Genomic DNA, 12,324 nt, shown 5'->3' with positions numbered 1-12,324 from the left:
CTGGCACTTGGAGAACCACAAGTGCCAGCATGCCCGGACATAAAGGGCCCGCTGGCACCTGTAGTCCACCTGTAAAGAAAATATTAAAATAAAACACCACACGGTCTTAAAAATAAGTTTTATTAAACTGGATCTTCACCTGGGGGCGGCGGCCTTTAAGCTCTTTTGCATGGCCGCCGCCTTCCCAGGGCTTCCGGCGTCTTCACCTGGGGGGGCGCCACCTCCCCAGGGCTTCTGGGGTCTTCCTCCGGCGTCTTCACCTGGTGGGCGGCGGCTGCTAAGCTCTTTTGCATGGCCGCCGCCCATCCAGGACTTCCACGACGTCTTCACCTGGGAGGCGGCGGCCTTTAAGCTCTTTTGCATGGCCGCCGCATTCCCAGGACTTCCAGCATCTTCACCTGGTGGGCGGCGGCTGCTAAGCTCTTTTGCATAGCCGCCGCCCATCCAGGACTTTCACGGCGTCTTCAGTCTGTAGGAGCTCTTCTCCGCTCCTCCTCCGCCGTCGGACTGACAGCCGCTGCCTCGCGCTGACTTATATAAGTCAGCGGGAGGGGGCGGGGCGATGACGCGGCGAGCCATGATTGGCTCGCGGCGGCCATCTTGAATTTCACAAATGACGCTGAGGCGCCATTTTTGAAATGGGTACCGCTTCCGCTGCCAAACTCTGCACAAGGAGCCTGAAAGCCGCGTCCTACCGCCGCCCGCCTCTCCGCCGCCCGGCCCGCCGCATCCCGCACCTCCGCCGCCCGCACCTCCGCTGGTACCAACGCCCACACAATGATTGACAGCGGATCCAGTGACGGATCCGCTGGCCAATCACTGTGGCTTCACTCACAGGGACGTGCTTTCATAGGTTGAAAGCACGTCCCTGTAGGAAAGCGGCACCACTAATGGTGCCGCTTTCCCATGTTATTTCAATGGGCTTTTCCAGCCCATTGCTAGGCCCCAAAACTAAACAAAATCTGCTAAAAGCGCCTAATCAGAAATAATTTAAAGTTTGATAATAGCATCAAGAGCGCTGCCAATAAAGCACTGTGTATATGCTTTAATAATTGCTAAAGGCCAAAGAAGAAAGATTGGCTGCGCTTATGATGCTAATAAACAATGTATAAATAATCCTATAAATGGAGAGCTGACAAATCCATGAACAAAAAATAAAAATATTTTATTTAAAATACCAATATGATGTAAGTATGATATCTTAAAAGATAATAAGTAACAATATAGTGTAAATACAATATCTTAAAAGATAATAAGTATAAGAATACTCTGAGCTGACCCTAAAATACTATGTAACAGATGACGATGTTTAAATAATCAATAATCTCATGAGAGATGAAAAATTAAATAGACAAGTGTGTAACAATCAAGTCATTAGTTACTGAAAAGTAAATGTTCACAACAAATTATGGCTGCACGTTCTCTATAAGTACAGAGGCAGCATGTACTTAGAGATATATGGAGAGTCCCGGCAATGAGTTATTTAATTTAGTAAATGAACGAATTACCTCTCCTGGGTTGTCAGAACCGGGCGTCCCCGGTGCGATCCACTGAGGCCCTTTTTTGTATAAGAAAAAGCAGCTGTAGCAAATTAATCCAGACGGGACTGTTTGTATACGCTTTCAAGTGTCTCTGGATGAGAGACTGATTCCTGGAGTCTCCCGTGGGCTGGTGCAGATCCTTTATTATGCCCACCAATGTGCAAGAGGGAGTGAGCCGTTCCACGCCGTTAAATGCTACCAACAGGCTGTTATACCCGATGTGCATAGGTATCGGCTTAGGCTTCCAGGTAGAGTGGTAGAGATTCTCTCTCTGCAGCTGTAATGTCCATATGCGGCAGCCGCCGCCAGCAGCGAGATGAGGCGCTTGATGAGAAGCGCTGGCCGGGGTGATCCGTGAACCGTGGTGTGCAGCCACAGCAAGAATGGGTCAGCAGTCAGCTATTGGGAGGTAGCATTTAACGGCGTGGAACGGCTCACTCCCTCTTGCACATTGGTGGGCATAATAAAGGATCTGCACCAGCCCACGGGAGACTCCAGGAATCAGTCTCTCATCCAGAGACACTTGAAAGCGTATACAAACAGTCCCGTCTGGATTAATTTGCTACAGCTGCTTTTTCTTATACAAAAAAGGGCCTCAGTGGATCGCACCGGGGACGCCCGGTTCTGACAACCCAGGAGAGGTAATTCGTTCATTTACTAAATTAAATAACTCATTGCCGGGACTCTCCATATATCTCTAAGTACATGCTGCCTCTGTACTTATAGAGAACGTGCAGCCATAATTTGTTGTGAACATTTACTTTTCAGTAACTAATGACTTGATTGTTACACACTTGTCTATTTAATTTTTCATCTCTCATGAGATTATTGATTATTTAAACATCGTCATCTGTTACATAGTATTTTAGGGTCAGCTCAGAGTATTCTTATACTTATTATCTTTTAAGATATTGTATTTACACTATATTGTTACTTATTATCTTTTAAGATATCATACTTACATCATATTGGTATTTTAAATAAAATATTTTTATTTTTTGTTCATGGATTTGTCAGCTCTCCATTTATAGGATTATTTATACATTGTTTATTAGCATCATAAGCGCAGCCAATCTTTCTTCTTTGGCCATTGCTAGGCCCCGCCTGCGCCCGCCCCCCGCTCCCCATACCTTTCCCAATCACTACGGGAGGCACCACGATCGGTGCCTCCCAAACTGATTTTAACAGATATAATGATAGGTAAAATAATAAAGAAGATACTTATGTGTCATAAGTATCTTCTTTGTATTATTTTACTCATTAATGACAGGGGAGGCACTGCCTCCCCTGCCTCCCCTGACTGCACGTCCCTGCTGCATTTCATATCAACCAACCTATTGTGGTGCCAGTGACTACTAACTCCTCAATCACATCAAAGTCCTTGGATGTTGTAAGGGCTCTGAAGATATATGTGAAGAGAACTTCTCGTCACAGAAAGTCGGACTCTCTGTTTGTCCTATTTGATCCCAAGAAAGTTGGGTGTCCTGCTTCTAAGCAGACGATCTCTCGCTGGATTAGATTCACTATCCAGCACGCTTATTCTACGGCATGATTGCTGTGTCCAAAATCTGTTAAGGCCCACTCTACTCGTAAGGTGGGGTCTTCCTGGGCGGCTGCCCGGGGTGTCTTTGCATTGCAACTTTGCCGAGCTGCAACTTGGTCTGGGTCGAACACGTTTGCAAAGTTTTACAAATTCGATACTTTGGCCTCTGATGATCTGAAGTTCAGTCGGGGCCAGAGAGAGGATGCTGCTGGGCTGGTTAACTTTCTCCAGGTCCCCCGTTGGTAAAACAGCTTCACCACTTTTCACGGCTAGCGGCAACTGGAAGTGCCCGCTAGCCTAACTTCTGGATTGTGTTCCAATGATCCGCAAGTGCTGGAAGTGTGAGCCAGCCCAGCCCGAGTGTGAATCGGCCTGGCGGAGGGGGATATGGGACCAGCCCATCAGAATCTGTCATGGTGTCCTGGTGGGCCAATCCGCCCCTGACATTGGATAAACCCCACGTAGTTGTAATGAACCAGAGATCGAAGTACAGTATTAAGGGCCTTATTCAGGTTTGTTAGCAAACTAAAAAAGCACACTATTGGGCAAACCCATGTTGCACTGCAGGTGGGGCAGATGTAACTAGCAGAGAGTTAGATGTGAGTAGGGTGTGTTCAAACTGAAATCTAAATTGCAGTGTAAAAATAAAGCATCCAGTATTTACCCTACTCAGAAACAATATAACCCACCCAAATCTAACCATCTCTGTACGTTACATCTGCCCCATTTGCAGTGCAATATGGTTTTTCCCATTAGTGTGTTTTTTGTTTTGCTAACAATAACCACAGCTGAATAACCCCCTGAGTCTGTTGCCCTGGATTTTGGTGTATGGTTTTATATCAAAGTAAAGCCAGTAGATGGTACGCAAACTAGCACAGTTAAAAGCATCTTGACCCTCTTTATGGCTTATCCTGATGGTAGCCTCCAATGCTTCTCTAGACCAGTGGACACAGTTAAAAAGATGATCCAGCAGGAAGCTCAGCATGTCAAAAATGCTTTTATAATAGGCAACAGAGAAGCCCTCAAGCCCTGGTTCCCTTTCTGACTCCCCCTCCAACCTGCAAGACTTGTACTGGTAGGACTTTTTTTTTCACTCTAAGGGCGGGATGTATTAACATACATCGCCGCCCCTCGCCGGTTACCGCAGCGATGTTGATCGCATATATACTAACATATGCGATCAACATCGCAATGCGGTGACGGAGGTCCCCCGCGATACCTGTTAGGTGGTCTGCGGGGGGTCTCCGTCACCTCCCCGGGGTCCCCACACTGGCTAGATGCCGGGAAGCAGCAGCAGGCTGCCCCCGGCACCTCCTCCTCCCCCCTGCAGCCGGAAGGACGTCCGGCTGCGTTGCTAGGGGGAGGAGGACACTACCTTCCGGGTCCAGGGCAGCCTGGAGGAAGGTAAGCCAGGGGGAAGGGGGGGTCGGCGTCTGCGGCGGGGGTCGGCGAAAAGAGGCCCATAGGCTTCTATAGGGTTTCGCCATCCAGAGATGGCGAAACCCTGGACACCGAAAACGCTGCGGTAGGGTCTTAGTAAATATGAAAATGCGGTAAAACCCCCGTTTTCGGGGGTTTTACCGCATTTTTGCTTTAGTACATCCCGCCCTAAGTATGTGTTGCTAGTTCTGCACTTCTGCAGAACAGTTGTACAAGTGATACATAGGAAACATGTTGGTAGATTCAGGGCTGTTTCTAGCCAATTTGGCTCCCAGTGGGAGATTTAAAAATGCCCCCCCCCCCCCCCCCCATTCACATAAGAAAAAATGCGCCCCCCCTGTAGATATAAAGAGGAAAAGTATGCGCGCGCCGAAGGGCCGCGTGCTCCCGCCAAGGGGTCGTGGCCTCGTAAAAATGGGCGTGGCTTTGTTAAGATGGGTGTGGCCTCATCTGATCTCATCATCACGGCCACCACACGATAAAAAAAAAAGTCCTCATTTTACACATTACAGCAGGCACGTGATCCCATTTTACACAGCACGGCAGGCAAGTGTCCCCATTTTACAGAGCACGGTAGGCAAGTGTCCCCATTTTACACAGCACGGTAGGCAAGTGTCCCCATTTTACACATTGCGGCAGGCACGTGCCCCCATTTTACACAGCATGGCAGGCAAGTGTCCCCATTTTACACATTCCGGCAGACAAGTGTCCTTATTTTACACATTCCGGCAGGCAAGTGTCCCCATTTTACACATTCCGGCAGACAAGTGTCCCTATTTTACACATTCCGGCAGACAAGTGTCCCCATTTTACACAGTACGGCAGGTGGTGGTGGGGGGGAGGGAGAAAGAGGGAGAGGGGCTGACTTACATATGAAGCGGTTCTTCCCGCTCTTCAGCCGCCTCTCCCTCATCTGTGCAGCGCTGGCCGTCTTGGCTCCCCCTTCTCCCTCCTCCCGAGTGCCCAGCTCGGGGGGCGGGGTTTCGTGGAATGACGCGATTGCATCGTGACGTCACGATGCAAACGCGTCATTCCGCGAAACCCCGCCCCCCGAGCTGGGCACTCGGGAGGAGAGGGGAGGGGGGTTTGAAAGTGCTCAGGAAGTGCCGCGGCGGGCGCCCCATGTGGTTGCACGGCTCACCCGTCGCAAGAAACGGCACTGGGTAGATTTCCTCTTCAGTGAGTCAGATCTGTATTCTGCTGTGGGGGAAAAAAAACTTATTTTTCGTCCACTAGGGGGCACAGGTTACCATTGGTATTGCTGCAAAATTGTTCATATCCTATCAGCTATATATACTGTACATATGATGCGGGGATTCTGTTAAAGATTACAAGTGCCAAAAGTATGCACTATAAATGGTGCTCACATCACAAAAAAAATAAATTTCCCCCATACTAGTTCCATATTAACATTCAAATATAACAGCCTCCGTAATTTAGACAATAATAACGCAACTAATGTAATTATAAATCTCCTTCAATATTCCATGGCAGCCCTTACAGTAAAGCCATGGCCAAAAGTTTTGAGAATTACACAAATATTAATTTTTATAAAGTCTGCTGCCTCAGTTTTTATGATGGCAATTTGCACATACTCCAGAATGTCATGCAGAGTGATAAGATGAATTGCAATTAATTGTCCCTCTTCGCCATGACAATGAACTTAGGGCCTAATTCAGACCTGATTGCAGCAGCAAGTTTGTTAGCAAATGGGCAAAACCATGTGCACTGCAGGGGAGGCAGATATAACGTGCAGAGAGTTAGATTTGGGTGGGCTGTTTTCAAACTGAAATATAAATTGTAGTGTGAAAGTTAGAGATGAGCAGGTTCGGTTCTTTGAGAACTGAACCCTCCCGAACTTCACTACTCGAGCCCGGCTCGGGTTTTCCCGCCTGACTCGGAAACCAGAACGAGGCAAAACGTCATCCCGCTGTCGAATTCTCGCGGGTTTTGGATTCCATATAAGGAGCCGCGCGTCGCCGCCATTTTTACTCCGGCATTGGAGAGTGTAGCGAGAGGACTTGTCTCCGTCCTCAGTGCCTGTGCGGGAGGGAATGTGGGGTGGCGATTCCCGTGCTGTCTTGTGCTGCTCAGTCCAGTGTAGTGTCTTATGCTGCATCAGTCCAGTCACAGTGGTGGTGTCCTCTGCTGCCATATGTCCAGTGTAGCTGTATAAGTCCAGTGCAGTGGTGCTGTGTTGTCCTGCATCAGTACAGTGGTAGTGTCTTGTGCTGCATCAGTTCAGTCACAGTGGTGGTGTCCTCTGCTGCCATATGTCCAGTGCTGCTATATGAGTCCAGTCCAGTGGTGCTGTGCTGTGCTGCATCAGTCCAGTGGTAGTGTCTTGTGCTGCATCAGTCCAGTCACAGTGGTGGTGTTCTCTGCTGCCATATGTCCAGTGCTGTTGTATAAGTCCAGTCAATTGCAGTGGTGCTGTGTGTCCTGCATCAGTCCATTGGTGGTGTCCCTGTGCTGCTGTATATGTTCTGTGGTACTGCCGTATAAGTCCAGTGGTACTGCCGTATAAATCCAGTCCAGTGATACTGCCATATAAGTCCAGTGGTATTGCCGTATATGTCCAGTGGTGCTGCCGTATAAGTCCAGTGGTGCTGCCGTATAAGTCCAGTGGTACTGCCGTATAAATCCAGTGGTACTGCTGTATAAATCCAGTCCAGTGGTACTGCCGTATATGTCCAGTCCAGTGGTGCTGCCATATAATTTCATTGGTGCTGTCCTGTGCTGTATATTATTTAATCCAAATAAAGGGGTTATTAATGTTTAATCCAAATAATTTTTACAGGGTTTGCCCTGTGTGGTGTAGAGGTATGCTCTCCTTTGCTGCAGTTTGTTATATAACTCCAGAAAAATAATGGAGAGGGATCTGTACTTGGACCAGTGCTTTTTAATATCTTTATTGGTGACATTGCAAATGGCATTAAAGGGAAAGTATGCCTTTTTGCAGATGACACAAAGGTATGCAACAGGGTAGACACACCAGGTGGGGTAAAACAAATGATTGAGGATCTAGGTAGACTAGAGGAATGGTCAAGAGTCTGGCAATTACAGTTTAATGCCAAAAAATGCAAAATCATGCACTTGGGTCTCAAAAATCCTAAAGCTAAATACAGTATTAATGGCACTATACTGGAAACTACTGAGGAGGAAAGGGATCTAGGAGTCACTATTTCAGATGACTTAAAAGCAGGTAAGCAATGTAACAAGGCAATGAGGAAGGCTAGTCAGATGCTTGGCTGCATTGGGAGGGGAATCAGCAGCAGAAAGAAAGAAGTAATAATGCCACTGTATAGGTCATTGGTACGGCCTCATCTAGAATACTGTATTCAGTTCTGGAGGCCATATCTTCAAAAGGATATTAATACATTAGAAACTGTACAAAGGAGGGCAACTAAAATGGTGCATGGCCTACATCACAAAACATACCCAGAAAGACTAAGAAATCTCAATATGTATAGTTTGGAGCAGAGAAGGGAAAGGGGGGACATGATAGAAACTTTCAAATATATGAAGGGTTTTAACAAAGTCCAGGAGGGAAACATTCTCCAAATGAAGAGAAGCAATAGGACACGAGGACATGCACTGAGACTGGAGGGGGGGAGGTTCAGGGGAAATTTGCGGAAAAATTATTTCACAGAAAGGGTAGTGGACAAGTGGAATAGCCTCCCATCAGAGGTGGTAGAGGCTAAGACAGTAGAGCAATTTAAACATGCATGGGATAGACATAAGGATATCCTTACAAACAGAGCCGGCCTTAGCTATAGGCAGGCTAGGCATTTGCCTAGGGCATTCAAGCATGTCTAGGGGCATCCAAGCATGTCCCTGCAGTATCTCATGCTGAGAGGGACAGTCCGCAAACTAACTGTTACTTTCCAAATGTATTCAATCAGTACTTGTATACACTGCTGTTTACATTTGTCAAAAAAAATGCACACTGTGCCTTAAACTTCCTCCGACATGCTTGAATGCCCCTGACTTGTGAGACCTCAGACAGACAGCAGAAGCCCAGTAAATGCAATTCCTGGACCTGTGACATTTTTACTGACTATATAAGGTTATTACTTGATGGCTTCTTATGATACCACGTGTATTTTGGAAGACTGCTTCACAGAAACCTGACATCACCTATACTGCTTGTGCACATGGGGGAGGGGGGCCCTGCCATCCTGTGTGTGTCCCTTATCCCTGTGCAAACCCCTGGTGTCTGCAGGGACAAAACATGGGCAGTGTTCTCCCCACACTTTATTTCCTAGTCAGTCCATACCGTAAAATTCCCCTGCCATCTAGCACTGTAACGTGGTCAGTAAGTTGCGTTGTGCTATTTCTATATGAAACATCAGTGCAGCGTGACTTTTGGACACATCAGACTGGAGGGCAGAGCATTTAGCTCCCACAGTATAAAGTAAAGGGCATGCAGTTAACGGGAGTAACAGACACCAGCAAACACACTGAATAGTGAAGAGAATGGACAGTTTCTACATGTTTGATACTGATCTTTTTGTATAACCAGCAAGTGTGGCAGTATCTGTGGCAGTATATGTGTATTATGGGCATTACTAATGTGGGGCATATGTGTAAGGTGCATTACTGTGTGGCATTATGTGTATTATGGGCATTACTAATGTGGGGCATATGTGTAAGGTTCCTTTACTGTGTGGAATTATATGTATTATGGTCATTACTGTGTGGCATTGTGCAGAGTTGAACTGGCCCACAGGGTAACCCCCCGGTGGGCCCCACTACCTGAGCGTTGCAGGTACAGATGCAGAACTAGCGGCGGAGCTAGGGGGCATCAGACAAAATTTTGCCTAGGGCATCAAATTGGCTAGGGCCGGCTCTGCTTACAAAGAAATAAGGATCAAATAAGGTTAGTGTTAAAAAATAATATAAAAAAAATAAAAAAAAATAAGGGGCAGACTAGATGGGCCAAGTGGTTCTTATCTGCCGACAAATTCTATGTTTCTATGTTTCTATGTAAAAATTTGGAGGATAAAATAGGGAAAGATCAATAACCACTTCCTCCTACTGCTGTTGCTGCTGTTGTTGCTGCTGGGAGTCAATCGTCATCCCAAAGGGGAAGTCGGAAGACCACTTGTACTACTTCAACTAAGCAAATGACTGTCCAACAGTCCTTTGTGAGGAAGATGAAATATGACAACAGTCATCCTGTTGCAAAGCGGATAACTGAGGCCTTGACAGCTATGTTGGTGTTAGACGTGCGTCCGGTATCCACGATTAGTGCAGTGGGACTGCAGTGCCAAGTTAACCCTAGATGGGCCACTTGTTTGTGTTGCACACTTGTGTCGCTTAGCTTAGTCATACAGGTACCTCATTGCACCTCTTTTACTTTGCAAGATGTGCTGTTTGGGGACTATTTTTTTTTAAGTGCCATCCTGTGTGCCACTGCAGTGCCACACCTAGATGGGCCAGGTGTTTGTGCCGCACACTTGTGTTGCTTAGCTTAGTCATACAGCCACCTTGGTGCAACCTTTTGGCCTAAAAACAATATTGTGAGGTGTTCAGAATAGACTGGAAATGAGTGGAAATGAATGTTATTGAGGTTAATAATACCGTAGGATCAAAATTACCCCCAAATTCTGTGATTTTAGCTGTTTTTATGCTTGTTTGTTTTCAAATCATCCAAAACCAAAACTCGAAAGGGTGGTTTTGGCAAAACTAATCCAGATCCAAAACACGAGCATGGAACCAGAACCAAAACATAAAACATGAAAAGTGCCCACCGCACATCTCTAGTAAAAAATAAAGCAGCCAATATTTACCCTGCACAGACATAATATAACCCACCCAAGTCTATCTCTCTGCACATGTTATATCTGCTCCCCCGGCAGTGCACATGGTTTTCCCCATTTGCTAACAAATTTGCTGCTGCAATCAGGGCCCTACACACTGGGCGATAATACTGAAAGATATGAACGATCTCGTTCATTAATGAACAAGATAACGTTCATATCTTTCAGTGTGGAGGCACCAGCAATGAACGATGCGCGGCCCCGCGCTCGTTCATCGCTGGTGCCTCGTCTCTTGTACATGCAGGCCAATATGGACGAGATCGTCCATATTTGTCTGCACTGCTATGGAGCCGGTTGACGGGGGGAGTAAAGAAACTTCACTCCCCCCGTCACTGACCCCCCCCCCCCCGCGCCGCCGGATCGCCCATATGCCGTATCCGCCGTCGGGGAGCTCGGCGGCGGATCTATCAGTGTGTAGGGCCCATTATGCCCTTAATCCCGAAACAACAGTTCCACTGCATTTCAGCCCTGCCACAAAAGAACCAGCTGACATCATGTCAGTGTTTCTCTCGTTAACACAAGTGAGAGTGTTGATGAGGACAAGGCTGGAGATCATTCTGTCATGCTGATTGAGTTAGAATAACAGACAGGAAGCTTTAAAAGGAGGGTGGTGCTTGAAATTATTGTTCTTCTTCTGTTAACCATGGTTACCTCCAAGGAAACACGTGCAGTCATCATTACTTTGTACAAAAAGGGCTTCAAAGCTAACGATATTGGGGGTCATTCCGAGCTGATCGCTAGCTGCCCTTGTTCTTAGCGCAATGATCAGGCTAAAAAACGGCATTTCTGTGCATGCATATGCCCTGCAATGCGCACGCGCAACGTAAGGATACAAAGCCCGTTGTGGTTGTGCACAGGTTCTAGCAAAGTTTTCCGTTGCACTGACGGCCGCAAGAAGATTGACAGAAAGAGGGCGTTTCTGGGTGTCAACTGACCGTTTTCAGGGAGGATTTGCAAAAACGCAGGCGTGTCTGGAAAAACGCAGGCGTGGCTGGGCGTTCACTGGGCGGGTGTATGACGTCAAATCCGGACACGAATAGGCTGAAGTGATCGCAAGTGCTGAGTAGGTTCAGAGCTACTCAGAAACTGCACAAACTGTTTTTGCAGAGCTCGGCTGCACATGCGTTCGCACTTCTGCTAAGATAAAATACACTCCCCAGTGGGCGGTGGCATAGCGTTTGCACGGCTGCTAAAACTAGCCAGCTAGTGATCAACTCAAACTGACCCCCATTGCTGCTAGTAAGATTGCACCTAAATCAACCATTTATCGGATAATCAAGAACTTCAAGGCGAGAGGTTCAATAGTTGTGAAGAAGGCTTCAGGGCTCCCAAGAACGTCCAAGCGCCCGGACGTCTCCTAAAGTTGATTCAGCTGTTGAATCAGGGCACCACCAGTGCAGAGCTTTCTCAGGAATGGCAGCAGGCAGATGTGAGTGCATCTGTACACACAGGAGAAGACATTTGGAGGATGGCCTGGTGTCAAGAAGGGCACCAAAGAAGCACTTCTCTGCAGGAAAAACATCAGGGACAGACTGATATTCTGCAATAGGTACAGAGATTGGACTGCTGAAGACTGAGGTAAAGTCATTTTTTTTTCTTGATGAATTTCAGATTGTTTGGTGTTTCTGGGAAAACGCTTGTCCAGAGAAGAAAAGGCGAGTGCTACCATCAGTAGAACTGTGTCATGCCAACAGTAAAGCATCCTGAGACCATTCATGTGTGGGGTTCTTTCTCAGCCAAGGAATCACTTACAATTTTGCCTAAGAGCACAGCCATAAATAAAGAATGCTACCAAAACATCCTCCAAGAGCAACTTCTCCCAACCATCCAAGAATAGTTTGGTGACGAAAAAATGCCTTTTCCAGCATGATGGAGCACCTTACCAGAAGGCAAAAGTGATAACAAAGTGGCTTGGGGAACAAAACCTAAAAATGATGGATCCATGCCAAAGAAACTCCCCAGACCTTAATCCCAT

Source organism: Pseudophryne corroboree, chromosome 4 (assembly GCF_028390025.1).
Source record: "Pseudophryne corroboree isolate aPseCor3 chromosome 4, aPseCor3.hap2, whole genome shotgun sequence".
Lineage (NCBI taxonomy): Eukaryota > Metazoa > Chordata > Amphibia > Anura > Myobatrachidae > Pseudophryne > Pseudophryne corroboree.
The sequence above is the reverse complement of the archived record's forward strand: the minus strand, read 5'-3'. Positions refer to the sequence as shown.